The following is a 13,588-nucleotide window of genomic DNA, read 5'->3' on the forward strand; positions in this document are numbered from 1 at the left end:
GTGACAGACTGGATTAAGAAAATGTGGCACATATACACCATGGAATACTATGCAGCCATAAAAAAGGATGAGTTTGCGTCCTTTGTAGGGACATGGATGCAGCTGGAAACCATCATTCTTAGCAAACTATCACAAGAAGAGAAAACCAAACACCGCATGTTCTCACTCATAGGTGGGAACTGAACAATGAGCTCACTTGGACTCGGGAAGGGGAACATCACACACTGGGGCCTATCATGGGGAGGGGGGAGGGGGGAGGGATTGCATTGGGGAGTTATACCTGATATAAATGATGAATTGATGGGTGCTGACGAGTTGATGGGTGCAGCACACCAACATGGCACAAGTATACATATGTAACAAACCTGCACGTTATGCACATGTACCCTAGAACTTAAAGTGTAATAAAAAAAAAAATCTGATTACCATTATAATCTGGAAGTAATACAAATGTTTAATTACATGTATGTGTCTATGTTTGCATGTATTTAGAGTATATGGATATGCAATGCATTTTTTATTTGACTAGTTACTGTGGTACTTAAATTATTTTTCTAAACTGAAAGAGATACTTTTATCTATGTTCTTTCTGCATTTATGTATACAGATTATGCTATATTATTTTATTTTTTCCTTATTAATGTATTGTTTTATAATTTTCTGATTGTTTTGTATGTTTTGCTACCCAATTTAATTACAACTTAAAAATATTTTGTAACTTCTTTTGTTACCTTCCTTCAACTACTCTCATAAACTACTTAATACATAAGACATTTAGGTACTTAAAAGTGCTTTTAAACAACTTAATGAATTTATTTATTTGCTATTATTTACTTTTGAGATGTCTTTGTAAATTTGGCTAAGAGTTTAAAAATCTGATGCAGGAATATAAAAACCTTTAGAAAGTTATACTTTACAGCCAATCATTTTTATATTTTCACATTTTTTCATTTCTTTGCATTTTTTTATATTCTATGCCAATTTTGCATCAAAGGCAGGTGTTCCAGGTTTTACTGAAAGTAAGTGAAATATAATTTTGCTCCTTTGCTACGACATTTACTGAGCAGGAAGGAGCTATCTTAATTTTAATTTTTAAAACACTTTTCATGCATTATTTTTGTCCTCAAAGTATTTCTTGATTTAATCAGGATTTTTATAATGTATCCCAGATTATAGCATCTAGTAGCAACTTTTTAAAGTGGAAAATTTCTAATTATTTTTCTCCTAAATCAAAACCTATAATATATTTGTAATGAACTTAATATGAATTAAATAAATGCTGCAATCATTAACTTCTTAAATGAGCTTGATATGTTTATCACTGAAAATGAAGTTTTGTCCTAAGACATTTGTTGATTTGTTATGCACAAGTCATTTCATCTTTGATGATAAATTCAATCTCTCTGTTTTTTTTTTTTTTTTTTTTTTTTTGAGACAGAGTCTCCCTCTGTCACCCAGGCTGGAGTGCAGTGGTACGATCTTGGCTCACTGCAACCTCCACCTCCCAGGTTCAAACGATTCTCCTGCCTGAGTCTCTCGAGTAGCTGGGATTACAGGTGTTCATCACCACACCCAGCTAATTTTTGTATTTTAGTAGAGACAGGGTTTCGCCATGCTGGCCAGGCTGGTCTCGAACTCCTGACCTCAGGTGATCCACCCGCCTTGGCCTCCCAATTCAATCTCTTTAAGTTTCTTCTTACCCTCCCCTTCCTCCTCCTTCTCCTCCTCCTTCTTCTACTTCACCTGAAAGTCATAAGGGGGTACAAGTAATAAAAATAAATTCTCAGAGAGTTATGAACATCTTGAAAAATAACATAGGTTAGAAAAGATCTGTGTGAATGATGACACAAAACAAAACCAGAATGTTCTTTCTCATGTAAGAGTATTTTACATTAATACATGTGTTTATTCATTTCAGCACACAGACTGGTTTAAAAAAATCCAAGACTTAATGGAATCAATTAATATAGGTTAAAATTGTCACATATGCAATATCATATTTTATAACATCAGAACTCTTGATATAAACCTGTCATGATATGAAGATTCAGATTTAAGGAATATGTGTATCTCCTGTGGTTGTGCCTGAGTATATGAGTGTGTTAGGTGGTCAAATATCAAACGGAAGAGAGGGGACTTGATTGACATAGTGTTACTTGACTTGTCACCTAGTCACACTTCACACAATGCTGGGTTTTAAAAGTGAAACCAACTGATAATTAGAATATGTTGGCAGGAGTTTCTATCTTGAATCTAGCTTAGTGCTTAGAACATGGTTGAATGTGCTGAATTAATGAATATTTGGATGACGTATGAACCACTTTATTAAAGCGTTAAGATTGGCCTATTGCCTTATAATTCTGGATCCTTACTTACAAATAGAGGGTAATATTGATTTGGAAGGTGCTTTAGGAAATCTTAGTTCACAGTTGGTGTGTACTTTGTGGGATGTGTAGTGGAGGGTAATGGTGACAGGGCACATTCTTCACCTCATTCAGCTTTGGGACCAGAAAAGCAGGGGCAAGTGTTTCAAGGAAGTAGGGCGATCAAATAACTGATGGCTTTTTCGTGGTTAAAGGCACTCAGGTTTTATGACATTTTCAACATCCTCTAGTGAATATAAATAATGTCACAATTTGTCAGATGAGTGGTCCACCAACCTTGTGCTATCTCTCTGAAGGTGATACCAACGGTTTCAAAGAATGTGGCAATTTGTATCCATGACATCATCCTCAGAGGCTAGGGATGTAACCTGAACCTGCCTAATTTCCCCTCAGTGAATGGTTATGGTTCTGTTATCAGTGAATTTATCTAAATTTTCCTTGACCACATTTACCTTCTCATCCTGCCCAGCTTAGTGAGTATGAGTTCCATGTGTTTACTAGTTACTGCATAGACAAGTTCTTCATGTTTCTTCCAAAATCATACCCTATAACTTTTATGGTAGACTGTGCATTACAGACTTTCATCAGTAAGTTCATGTTCACCCTGGTCATACCTTTTTCTTGATGTCTTGGGTGTTGAACACATCCCCTGTATTGTCATACAAAGTAATTAAGTTTCTTACGTCTGAAATACACCTGTGTATTTAAAGTTCTGAAAAATTATTTCATAAAGAAAAGAGTTTTTCAGTGTTAGATTTTGGAAATTCCCAACTACCTCACAATAGATTGGTTTTGTAACAAAGACAAAGATTTGGTATGCAAACACTCCTAGCCAGAGCACATACAGACTTTCATAATTCACTCAGATATACCAGTCTAACCCTCAATATGTGATAAAAATTGATTATCCATTTAAAGTTGTTTCATGGTCCATGCATGCGTTTCCACTGGTGTTTTAAGTGACTTTACATAGAGTGAAATAGCATTACTTAAACAGTAAAGTATAAACATAATATGGTTCGTTTATTAAGGTCCCAATGCTGCAGCTGGAAGGCATCTCAAGCAGTCTTGATGCATAGAAAATATCAATGTTCTTCATTTCATAACTACTGAGACAATTTAGACACCTCACTGTGGACTATGATTCTTCTCTTCTTCCTCTCTTGCAAATGATAAGACCCTATGTTTTTTTCTTTTTTTCTAATTCAAGCCATTTCAAGTCGGCTATGCATTGCTCACACAAGTTGTTTGGTAATAAATATTGTAGCTTAAATTTCAGAGTGAATTGAAATCCATTTCAATGTAAAAGGCAGGAGTTGTTATCTTTGTTGATGGTTATTGAGAAGAGGGAGTTTGATCAGCAAGATCATGAAAAAAAAGGCAAATAAAACTATTGAGTTTTTGCATAAAATCCTAGTGAAATTACTCAAATCTGGTCTACTTTGAGCCTTGGTTATATCCAAAAACATCAGGGATGCTTGTTGTAGCAGACACTGTTAGTGCCCCACCTGGACATTCACCACCTCTGTGCAAGTCAACCAGATGGCCCTCAACTGAACACAGCTGCAACTCTTTGTCTTTGGACTTTCTCTGGTTGCCAGAGCCACCTTAGTTCACCTATTTGTCAACCTGGAAGTGCCGGAGAGTTAACAATTGAAGTTGACAAATATCCCATCTTACCTGTATCCTGAGGTGAAAATCTTGAGTGAATGCTTTATTGGCTTTCTCCCCTTCCTCACTCCCCATCAGTGCTTCCCGGCATTACCTCCCAAATAAACTGCATGCTCTCACACTCCCGCCTCAGGGTCTGCTTCTGAGAGAGTTCAGTCTTAGACAATCTTATATCTATACACACACACACACACACATATATACACACACACACATATATATCGTGGTGATATATGATATACTGTATATATGATACATATATTTCATGTATTTCATGGTGTTCGTGTGTGTGTGTGTGTATTAGGTGGTCAAATATCAAATGGAGGAGAGGAGACTTGATTGACATAGTGTTACTTGACTTGTCACTTAGTCACACTTATATATATACATATTACATATATATACACACACCATGAAATATATATTTCATATATATATGAAACAACTTTAAATGGATAATCAATATATATATTCTCCAGTCAAACCTCAGGTCAACTGAATCAGTATCTGAGGGGAGTGAGGTCCAGGAAATCCATACTTTTAATACATACAGTTATCCTCATGTGTAGCTCAGTTTAGGAAACACTGCACACTTTCACCACAATTTCTATTTCCCAGCAGATCTCAACAGTGAGAAGGAGAACTAGAAATGGCTTTCAGAACATGGCCGCTGTATTAGTCTGTTCTCATGCTGCTAATAAAGACATACCCAAGACTGGGTAATTTATAAAGGAAAGAGGTTTAGTTTAATTGACTCATAGTTCAACATGGCTGTGGAGGCCTCAGGAAATTTACAATCATAGTGGAAGGGAAAGCAAACACATCCTTCTTCACATGGCCGCAGGAAGGAGAAGTGCTGAGCAAAGGGGGAAAAACCCCTTATGAAACCATCAAATCTCATGAGAACTCACTTACTATCACAAGAACAGCATGGAGGTAACCACCCCCATGACTCAATTACTTCCCACTGGATTCCTCCCACAACATGTAGGGATTATGGGAGCTACAATTCAAGATGAGATTTGGGTGGGGACAGAGCCAAACCATATCAGCAGCCATCAGTGAAGTGGCATTCACAGTGCTAAAACATGGTTTCTACCACATTATTCTTGCTGGGAGTCCCACAAATTGAAGGAAACTGTAGGTGAAGTTTGGATTAGGGCAACCTGCCCAGTATTTCTAGACTTGAGGAGGTCATTCTGTTTGTTTTCTTTCCCATGTGGATGCTGTGAGTTAAGCAGAGGATCCTGAGTTGGCTACACATCAAAATCACTGGCATGCACTTAAAACTAAACTGCCTATTTATAATTTACTCTGGCTGATCCTAAGAAAAAGAAGTGGTCTTCTACTATGCCATTCAAGACGGAAGCCCTCACTATTTAACAATGAAGAATAATACTAACTGAATTTAGGGGCAAGAACTTTGTTGTACCTACTAATATATTTTACTAAATAGAAATAAAATCGATCCAAAACCCACCCCAAACCTGTGCCAAACCAAGAATAATTGGTTCAGAGTTATTCACCAGAAAGTACTGATGTACTTAGAAGTATTGATAGTTCAGAATTCACCAGGGCCATTTCTGAATCCCTAGCTTTAAAGATATAAGAATAATTTTGAGAAGTCTGAACAAAGTCACTTTGAAACCTAAAGAACAAAAAGATTTTTCTGGGTTGAATGTAGAAGGAACTGTGTTTGTTTAATCTGGAGAAGATACCACTAGTGGGGGATAAAAACAAATTGTCATCGAACTGGGTCTTGAAGACGGGGCTTGTTGTAAGCATATATTTTAAATAAAGATTCATTCATTTAATTCAATTTATACCTTTAAGTTTCTAATATGGACTCGGTGCTGTGCTAGAGAGATGGGATACGAAGGTGGGTTGGATGTGACTCTAGCTTTTAATAAATTCACTGGTAGACAAAATGAAGATCTAGGTGTTTTTTTTCTTCAAATATAAATCAATAAAGCATTGCATTCCTGTAATGAACAGAATGCCAAAGAACTGCAGAGGAGAGGGGGGGCTAATTAACATAATGTATATAGAAAAAGGTATGTGCAATTGCTTTTAAACTATAAAGCACTACACAAATGTTCTTATTTTGGGAACAGTTGTGCTTAGGGAAGGGTGAAGGTGGTGGTCAAGGAAGATTTCAGAGAGAAAATGACTTTTGACCTGGGTCTTGAATATGGAGAGGCTTTCAACAGGCAGGGGAAGGAGCAAACGTCAGACAGGCAGTGGGACCAGTGCGGGCAAAGCTTGGAAACTGCTAGGGTAGACTGAGAAGTGTCATTCCAAGCCTCTCCAGATGCTTCTGCTCCATCGTTTCTTCCAGTTATCCAAAAGAAAATCCCAGATCCCATGGAACCTTTTCAATACCACTTACAAAGTCAAGGCAGGAAGCACAATGACTACGTAGCACATGCCACTGGTGCTTGGCCTATAACCTATCTGATCCATAAAACATTTCCATGCACCTCAGCCTCATTTCCAATGATCAGTACCTACATCTTTATGAGGGGATTGTCATCAGGCTATTGGAATCCCCTGAGCTTGGCCCATGAGAGAGGGTTGACCCCTGGGGGCAGAGGAAATAATCAATGACTGCCAGGTGTGGGGTATGGATAGCCCAGCCTTCCCATCTCTCAGGTGGAATATTTTGGAGGCAGGCAAAAAAAAAAAAAAAAAGATCAAAAAGCTTGCAAGCTTGTGTTTGGGACCTGTTGCTCACTGTCTATCAAATTCTAGATGTTTGTTCTAAACATTTTCCACTCTCCCCAAGGCCACCACATTCTTCCTGCCTTCATTTATCTGTCTTCACCAACACAGGCATCCACGTGAACTTGCTGACTTTTCATCCTCGTAGCCTCAATATCTCTGGATCTTTATACACCTTCTCCTCACTGATATCAGAGAAGGCACGCTTACAAACTACAAATGCAGCACACCTGCTAATAAGATTTGGCTAATGTTAGCCAAATCTCCTACTCCTAGGCCAGCCCCTTATTCTGTGTCCATGATCTCATCTACTTCTCCCTCTTTGTGATGCTTGAGCTCTACTTGGACCCTTCCCTGTCATCTTAAGTCATTCTCACTCTGCTGATTTATTTCTATTGAATTGCATATTCACATTTCCTCTATCTTTAAGAACAAATAATACCCCCAAAATATCCCTGCCCCCAAATATTCCCTTTACCTTCCTTCTGTGAAATACTAGTCCATCTCCCTTCCTATCTTCCCCAGGCTTCTAGAAAGCTTAATCTACACCTGTTCCCTCTGCTTCAATACCTATTCTCTCTGATAATTCCTTGTAACCTAATTCCATTTCCTCATAACCAATCTCCATCTGGCTTTAAGGGTTTACCAGGGACCATCTATGGCATCTATGGGGTTTGCAGCCCCTGTGTCCATTGGCATTTCAGGCATCTCTCTACTCTTCTCTGATGTGTTTTTCTCCCTCAGCTTTAAGGGGAAGAATTTACTCCTTTAAACATCCATTTTCTACCCTGTGTCTGATGGGTGCCAATGTGATGCAAATACAAATGAAGCCCATTTTCTCCCTTAAGATGTTTACCCTGAAACACTGACAACATGTCAATATATTGGGATAAAAGGATGTGCCAAGGGCTCCTGGGATGGTGAATAGAAAGTGGTTAACTGAGTCTGGTGCCTGAAGAAGATTTGGGGGTGATCCTACCGGCAGCTGTAGCCTAAATGGCAATGTAGACAGCCATGGCATTAATGGAAGTAAAGAAACCAGGAGGGGAAACTCTAGTTTGTGGATGATGAGTTAATATTTGGCTGTATTTTGGGTAAAATGACAGCTAGACATCCAGGAAGTTGAGCCAGTCGGTCCACTTGGTGAAAGAAAGATTATAGAGGTAGAAGAGGTTTAGAAATCAACTGCTGAGGGGGGTAGCTGACACCAGAAGAGTGGGTGAGGTCACCCAAAGATAAGGCTATAGAAAGAGAAGAGAAGAGATCCAAGGGCAGAGCTTTGAGGTGAAGAGAGAAGAGAAGCTAGAATTGCCCAGAAGGAGGATATCTTCCCTCCTTCCACATCCTCCTCGATGCCATCACCAGAGCAACAGTTTTGAAGTGAAGCGTGTTCTGGTCACTTTCCTGCTTAGAAACTCTCAACGGCTTCCATATTGCTTGCAAGATAAAACAAACAATAAAAAAAAGTCTCCTTAGCACAAGACCCTTCAAGGTCTAACACCTATGTACTTCACCTTGTTTATCAACCCTCCCTGGCAAGGCCTATACCCTAACCCAGTGGTTCTGACCTTGGGCTTGTATCAGAATCACATGGAGGGCTTGTTAACATAGAGATGGCCAGGTCCCCTACCCCAGTACTTTTTGATTTCCCAGGTCTGAGGTGAAGCCTAAAATTTGCATTTATAACAAGTTTCCGGAGATGCTGATACTGCTGGGGAGAGCAACACTCTCACCCTTTAAGGATCACTGTTCTAACCATGGCAGACTTCCCCAGCCTGGAAGGAGCTCTCTGCCTCTGCGCCTTTGCTGATGATACTCTATGCCAGTAACATCCACCCTCTCTTCATTGCCCGTGGCAAAGTTCTAGAAAACATCCTAGACAAATTCTCTCCTTTGGTGGCTACGCACACTGATTCCTGTCTCTCGCTAACGGTTATTCAGCACCTCTGATAACGCAGGCAATATGCTAGATTTGAGTTGCCAAGACAATTCAGAAAGCAATACAAACCCAGCCCTGAGCCCTTGCTGCATGGAGCCCAGTCTTAATATGTTGATATACTGTCTGCCCCGGTCAGGATCTTGGGTGGTCCCAAGGCTTGGGAGGAAGAAAGGAGGGGGAAATCAGCAGCTCTCACCATGAGGCTCAGGAGAAAGAATGATTCAGGCGCTGTTAACAGTATTGGTGCATTTGTCTTTTGTCCCCATCTAGAACACAGATTTCTTAAATGCCAGAGTAGAACTCTTTGTGTTATGTGCTGCTTACGATTGCCTTGTACATAAAAGCTGCTTATTTTTGAATGAATGAAATGAACAGCAGTGTGTCCAATTTGTTATTTGCTTCTAAGTTTATTTAAACAAAAGAGGCCATGCCAGATGACATCTGCGCCGTATACATTTGTCACATTTATGTTAACATGCAGCTTTTGAAACTACATTTCATACTATCTCTATTATCTTATGTTATCCTCCCTTTTTTATCTGATCAATTAGGTGGTAGCTTTTGACCAGATGGCCATTAGGCAAGAAGACATATATTTACCTACTTGAGAGAGCCTGAAAGACTTGGACGATTCAAAATAGGGCATTTCTAAACAATGTTTTTTTTTTAAAGTAAGTTGTTAACTTCACATAGAACTTTGTTTTCCTAAAATAAATTTAGAAATTAAAAAGAGAAAAAAAGCCCAGTAGATTTGGATTTTTTTGGAAGACTTACACCAGGCTCTTTCAGATCACAACACAGTAACGTAGCACCACTTTGCCATCTAGTGTTGTGGGTCAGTATTACTTGTGGTGGCAGCAATAAGCAGTTTTCTTCTGACTTTATTAAAGCTCGCAAAGATGCCTACAGGAGTTAAATATATCTTAGAATGCCATGGATCCTATTTCGAAACAGTCAGTCTTCTTTTCCATTCTTCCCTTCTCAAAAAGTCTTTGGAAAACAACCAAGCTGAACTGAATTCAGAGCATATTGCAATTTTTGCTCTTAGAAATCCCCCACATGCATCTGCTGGGTGATATCCTTAAACATGGGAGAGGATGGTGGAAGAGGACAGAGCAGCTGCAAGTGGGTCTAAGTTGCTCAGCTGCAGCTGACATGAGCGCTGAGCACGGCCTTCAAAGTGGACCTTGGTTGATGAGGAAGCCCAGTGTGAAGATTACACAGGTAGTATCCGGAGCATTACTACCAGTGTTCAAATCCTTGTTCTGCCATAGTACTAGCTGTGGGAACTTGGGCAAGTCATTTAGCCTCTCTGCATTTTAATTCCCTCACTTGCAAAATGGGGATGTTCTCCACTCATGTGGCTGTTAGTATTAAATGAGTTCCTATGTACTAAGCCTATGTGCAATATATTGACTGTACAATCTTTGTTAGAATGGCTGGTCTATAGCTCACTACTTGTGTAATTTTAAGCAATTTTCTTAACATCGTTGAGTCTCAGTTTCCTTATTTATGGAGACAGGTTTTCTTTTTTTTATTTTAAGCAGTAGCATACCTAGCATATTTGACATCCAGAGTAGATTATTTTTAACACTCCCTTCCTCATATAACAAAATCATTTTCAGTAACAATCACAAAATGAAAGTAATAATTGTAACAGTCCCAGAGAAACACAGATAGTGAAAATATTTTTTATTAAACTTTCACACCAGGAAAAAAGCAAAATAAAAATAAATATTACAGTACCAAAAAGGAAAAATAAACTGAATTAATATTTTTATTTACAGTGATGTATTTTAAGGAGGGGGAACCCACATGAAGAAACATGTCCAATTCAGTGAACACCACAAGATTCTATGAGTGATGTGCACATTGAATGACAGACTGAAGCATCTCAAGTACTGTTTCGTTTTTTTTTTTTTTTTTTTTTTCAGTCACTGTCCTCTCATTGTGATTTCAAAACTACAGTTTAAATGTAGGAATATGTAAGTACCACAGCAAATGGAGAGGCAAATTGCATCTGAAGTGAGTTCAAATGATTCTGAACCCACATGAACTTACTCTAGAATTGAATGGATTGTGGCTGAGTCCACATAGTACAGCAGCCTGCTGTATGATTGGGGGTTCTCTGCATTATCGTCCATGCAGAAAACACTTTATTAAAGGGTAAGTCATGAAAATATGCCGATTTGAAACTTACATATGTTCTTGAAAACTCAGCGGTAACCTCTGCAATTGTAGAACTTAATCCAAAAAGATATTTTGGAGGTGAAGGAGGAGTATTTTATCATTGACATTGTTTAGAATTGCTTAGACACGCTAACAAGAAAAAAGAGACCAATTTGTGGTTGGTTTTTGTGTTGTTTGTAATTTCTTCACAGAAAAAATGTGTCCTCTTCTTACCTGTACCTGGAGCCAACTGCGCCCACTGCCTTGCCTTTAGTACCCATTGCTTCTAAGAGTTAAGAGAGAAAAGCAGCCAAGACAATACATTCAATATTGAATATTCAACATCTTCAGTATATTCTTCTTCCATGAGTTATTTCATCATCCCTCGCCTCTTACCCCTCACAGCCTGCTCTCCATCCCTTCATTCATACATATGCATGACTAAATGATTTTGAGCCTTCAGGTGACCAGTGAGCGACAAGCTAACTGACAAATCCAGCATCCTATAATGTTTGATGACAAATAATCAACAGCTTAGGCCTTCATTCAACACGGGCCTCGTCTGGAGTTCTTCTCAAGACATCTCTCACACCAAAAGGTAGAGTCATTCCAAGCTGTCTTAGCATGTGGGTGTGGAGCTATCACTGCAGGGTTTGGCCCATGAGCCTGTCATTCACCTCTGCTCTCAGATCTATTCCCACCTTTTTGTATCCTCCACTCTGTATCACAAGGCATTCCATTTCCCTGGCTTCTGGGAAGGTTGAGCCAATAGAAAGCACAGGCAGAAGACTGGAGGGAGAAAACAGGGAAGAAGCAAGGTGATCTCCCCACCCTCTCCCTGCCTCGGGCAGCATCTCTGCAATAGCTATGTCTTCTCCACAGAGACAAATTTCCTGAAAAGTTGATGAAGCTGAAGCTCCAGGGTCCCTCACTTGCGCAGACCTCTTCCAATGCCCTGTGTGTATCATTTTTTAACAGCTTTATTGAAATAAAATTTACGTACCATAAAATTCATCCATTGGAAGTGGATATGGTTCAATGGTTTTCAGTAAATTTATCGAGTTGCATCACCATCACCACAATCCCATTTTATTACATTTCCATCACCCCCAAAAGTTTTCTCGTGTCTGTTTGCAGTCAATCCTGGCTCTCAACCCCAGGCCCTGGGAACCACTAATCTACTTGCTGTGTCTGTGGATTTGCCTATTCTGGACACTTCATATAAGTGGAACGTGGTCTTTTGTGACTGGTTTTCTTCACTGAGCCAAATGTATTTGAGGTTCATCCACATTTTAGCATATACTGATACTTCATTCCTTTATATTGACAAACAATGTTTTATTGTCTGGATAGTCCTCATTTTGTTTAAACATTCACCAGTTGATAGACCTGCGTGTAATTCTGTACTTGTAATTTTTTATTATTTTTCTTAAAAAGGGTTCCCAAGATCATGTAAGCTTCAGGCCCCCCAAAACCTGAAGCTGGCTCCACTTCTATGTATCCAGCCCCTGTGATCCTGGCCTCCTAGTATCCATGCCTTGTGTTCGGACTGGACCTAGTAGCTTTCTTCTAAAAATATAGTTGAAGTACTGGGATATCACTTCCAAGATTAGATTACAAAACAACTGTGACTTCCATCTTGCTCTTCCTTTCTCACATACTCTCTCTCTCTCGATTTCACGCTGTAGAGGAAGAAAGCTGTCATACTGCTCGAGATTAGCCCTGTGGAGAGGGCCACGCAACAAGGAACTTATGTCTTCAACCAATAGCCAACAAAGGCTTGAGGCGGGCCAGCACCCATGTGAGTGAGCCTGAAAGCAGACCCTTCCTTAGTTGAACCTTAAAACTGCAGCCCCACTGACACCTTGATTACAGCTTCAGGAGAGGCCCTGAGTCAGAACCATCAGCTAAGCTACTCCCAGATTCCTGACCCACAGAAACTGTAAGTTAGTAAGTTTGTTGTTTACAGTGGTTAAGTTTAGGGATCATTTGATCTGCAGCAATAGACAAGTACAATTTCCATCTGGTAGCTCTACTTCCCACAGTCCCAGCACCCACCTGACAGCCTTCACTACATCTCTGGCTTCTGCCCTACGGCCCTAACTTCTGATCTCTGGTAACACCACTGCCTCCCACATTGCCCCAGTCCTAAGGGTGGTAGCAACTTCCTGCTGTGGCAAATCTTTGTATTGCCTTATGGGTCCCTCTTCAAATTCTCACTCTTCTGGGACCTATGCAACAAGCTTCTGGTACTATCCCCAGGCTGTATGAAATACCTAGAGTGGTTTCTGTTTCTAACATAGCAAGGCAAAACATTTCATCTTTGATGACATGTAGCCTTACTCGAGCCTTCACAAGTCTGTTTAGAGAAAGAAAAAAATTAGGGTGGGACTGAGAGTTCTGTAGATCCTTGAATCAGTCTTCGCAAATAAAATAGACTAAGACAGGAAAGCACCCGCTGAACTACCAGATAGCAAAGCAACAGCTCTGAAAGGTGATGACAGAGTGACTGAGCAGCTCTTCTCACCATCCCACTCTGAGGTGAGCATTGTGGAGCAGGGAGAGAAGGTATGTGAGCAGCTATCCTTGGGATTCCCCTATGCAGAGTCTCTATGACGCTACAGCAGGCAGAGGAGAGGTCAGAGGGATGTGCAAGGGGAGGACGTGATCATCATGATAGAAGGGAAAGCCCAATCCTCTGGGA

The sequence above is a fragment of the Piliocolobus tephrosceles genome, chromosome 12, assembly GCF_002776525.5.
Source record: "Piliocolobus tephrosceles isolate RC106 chromosome 12, ASM277652v3, whole genome shotgun sequence".
Lineage (NCBI taxonomy): Eukaryota > Metazoa > Chordata > Mammalia > Primates > Cercopithecidae > Piliocolobus > Piliocolobus tephrosceles.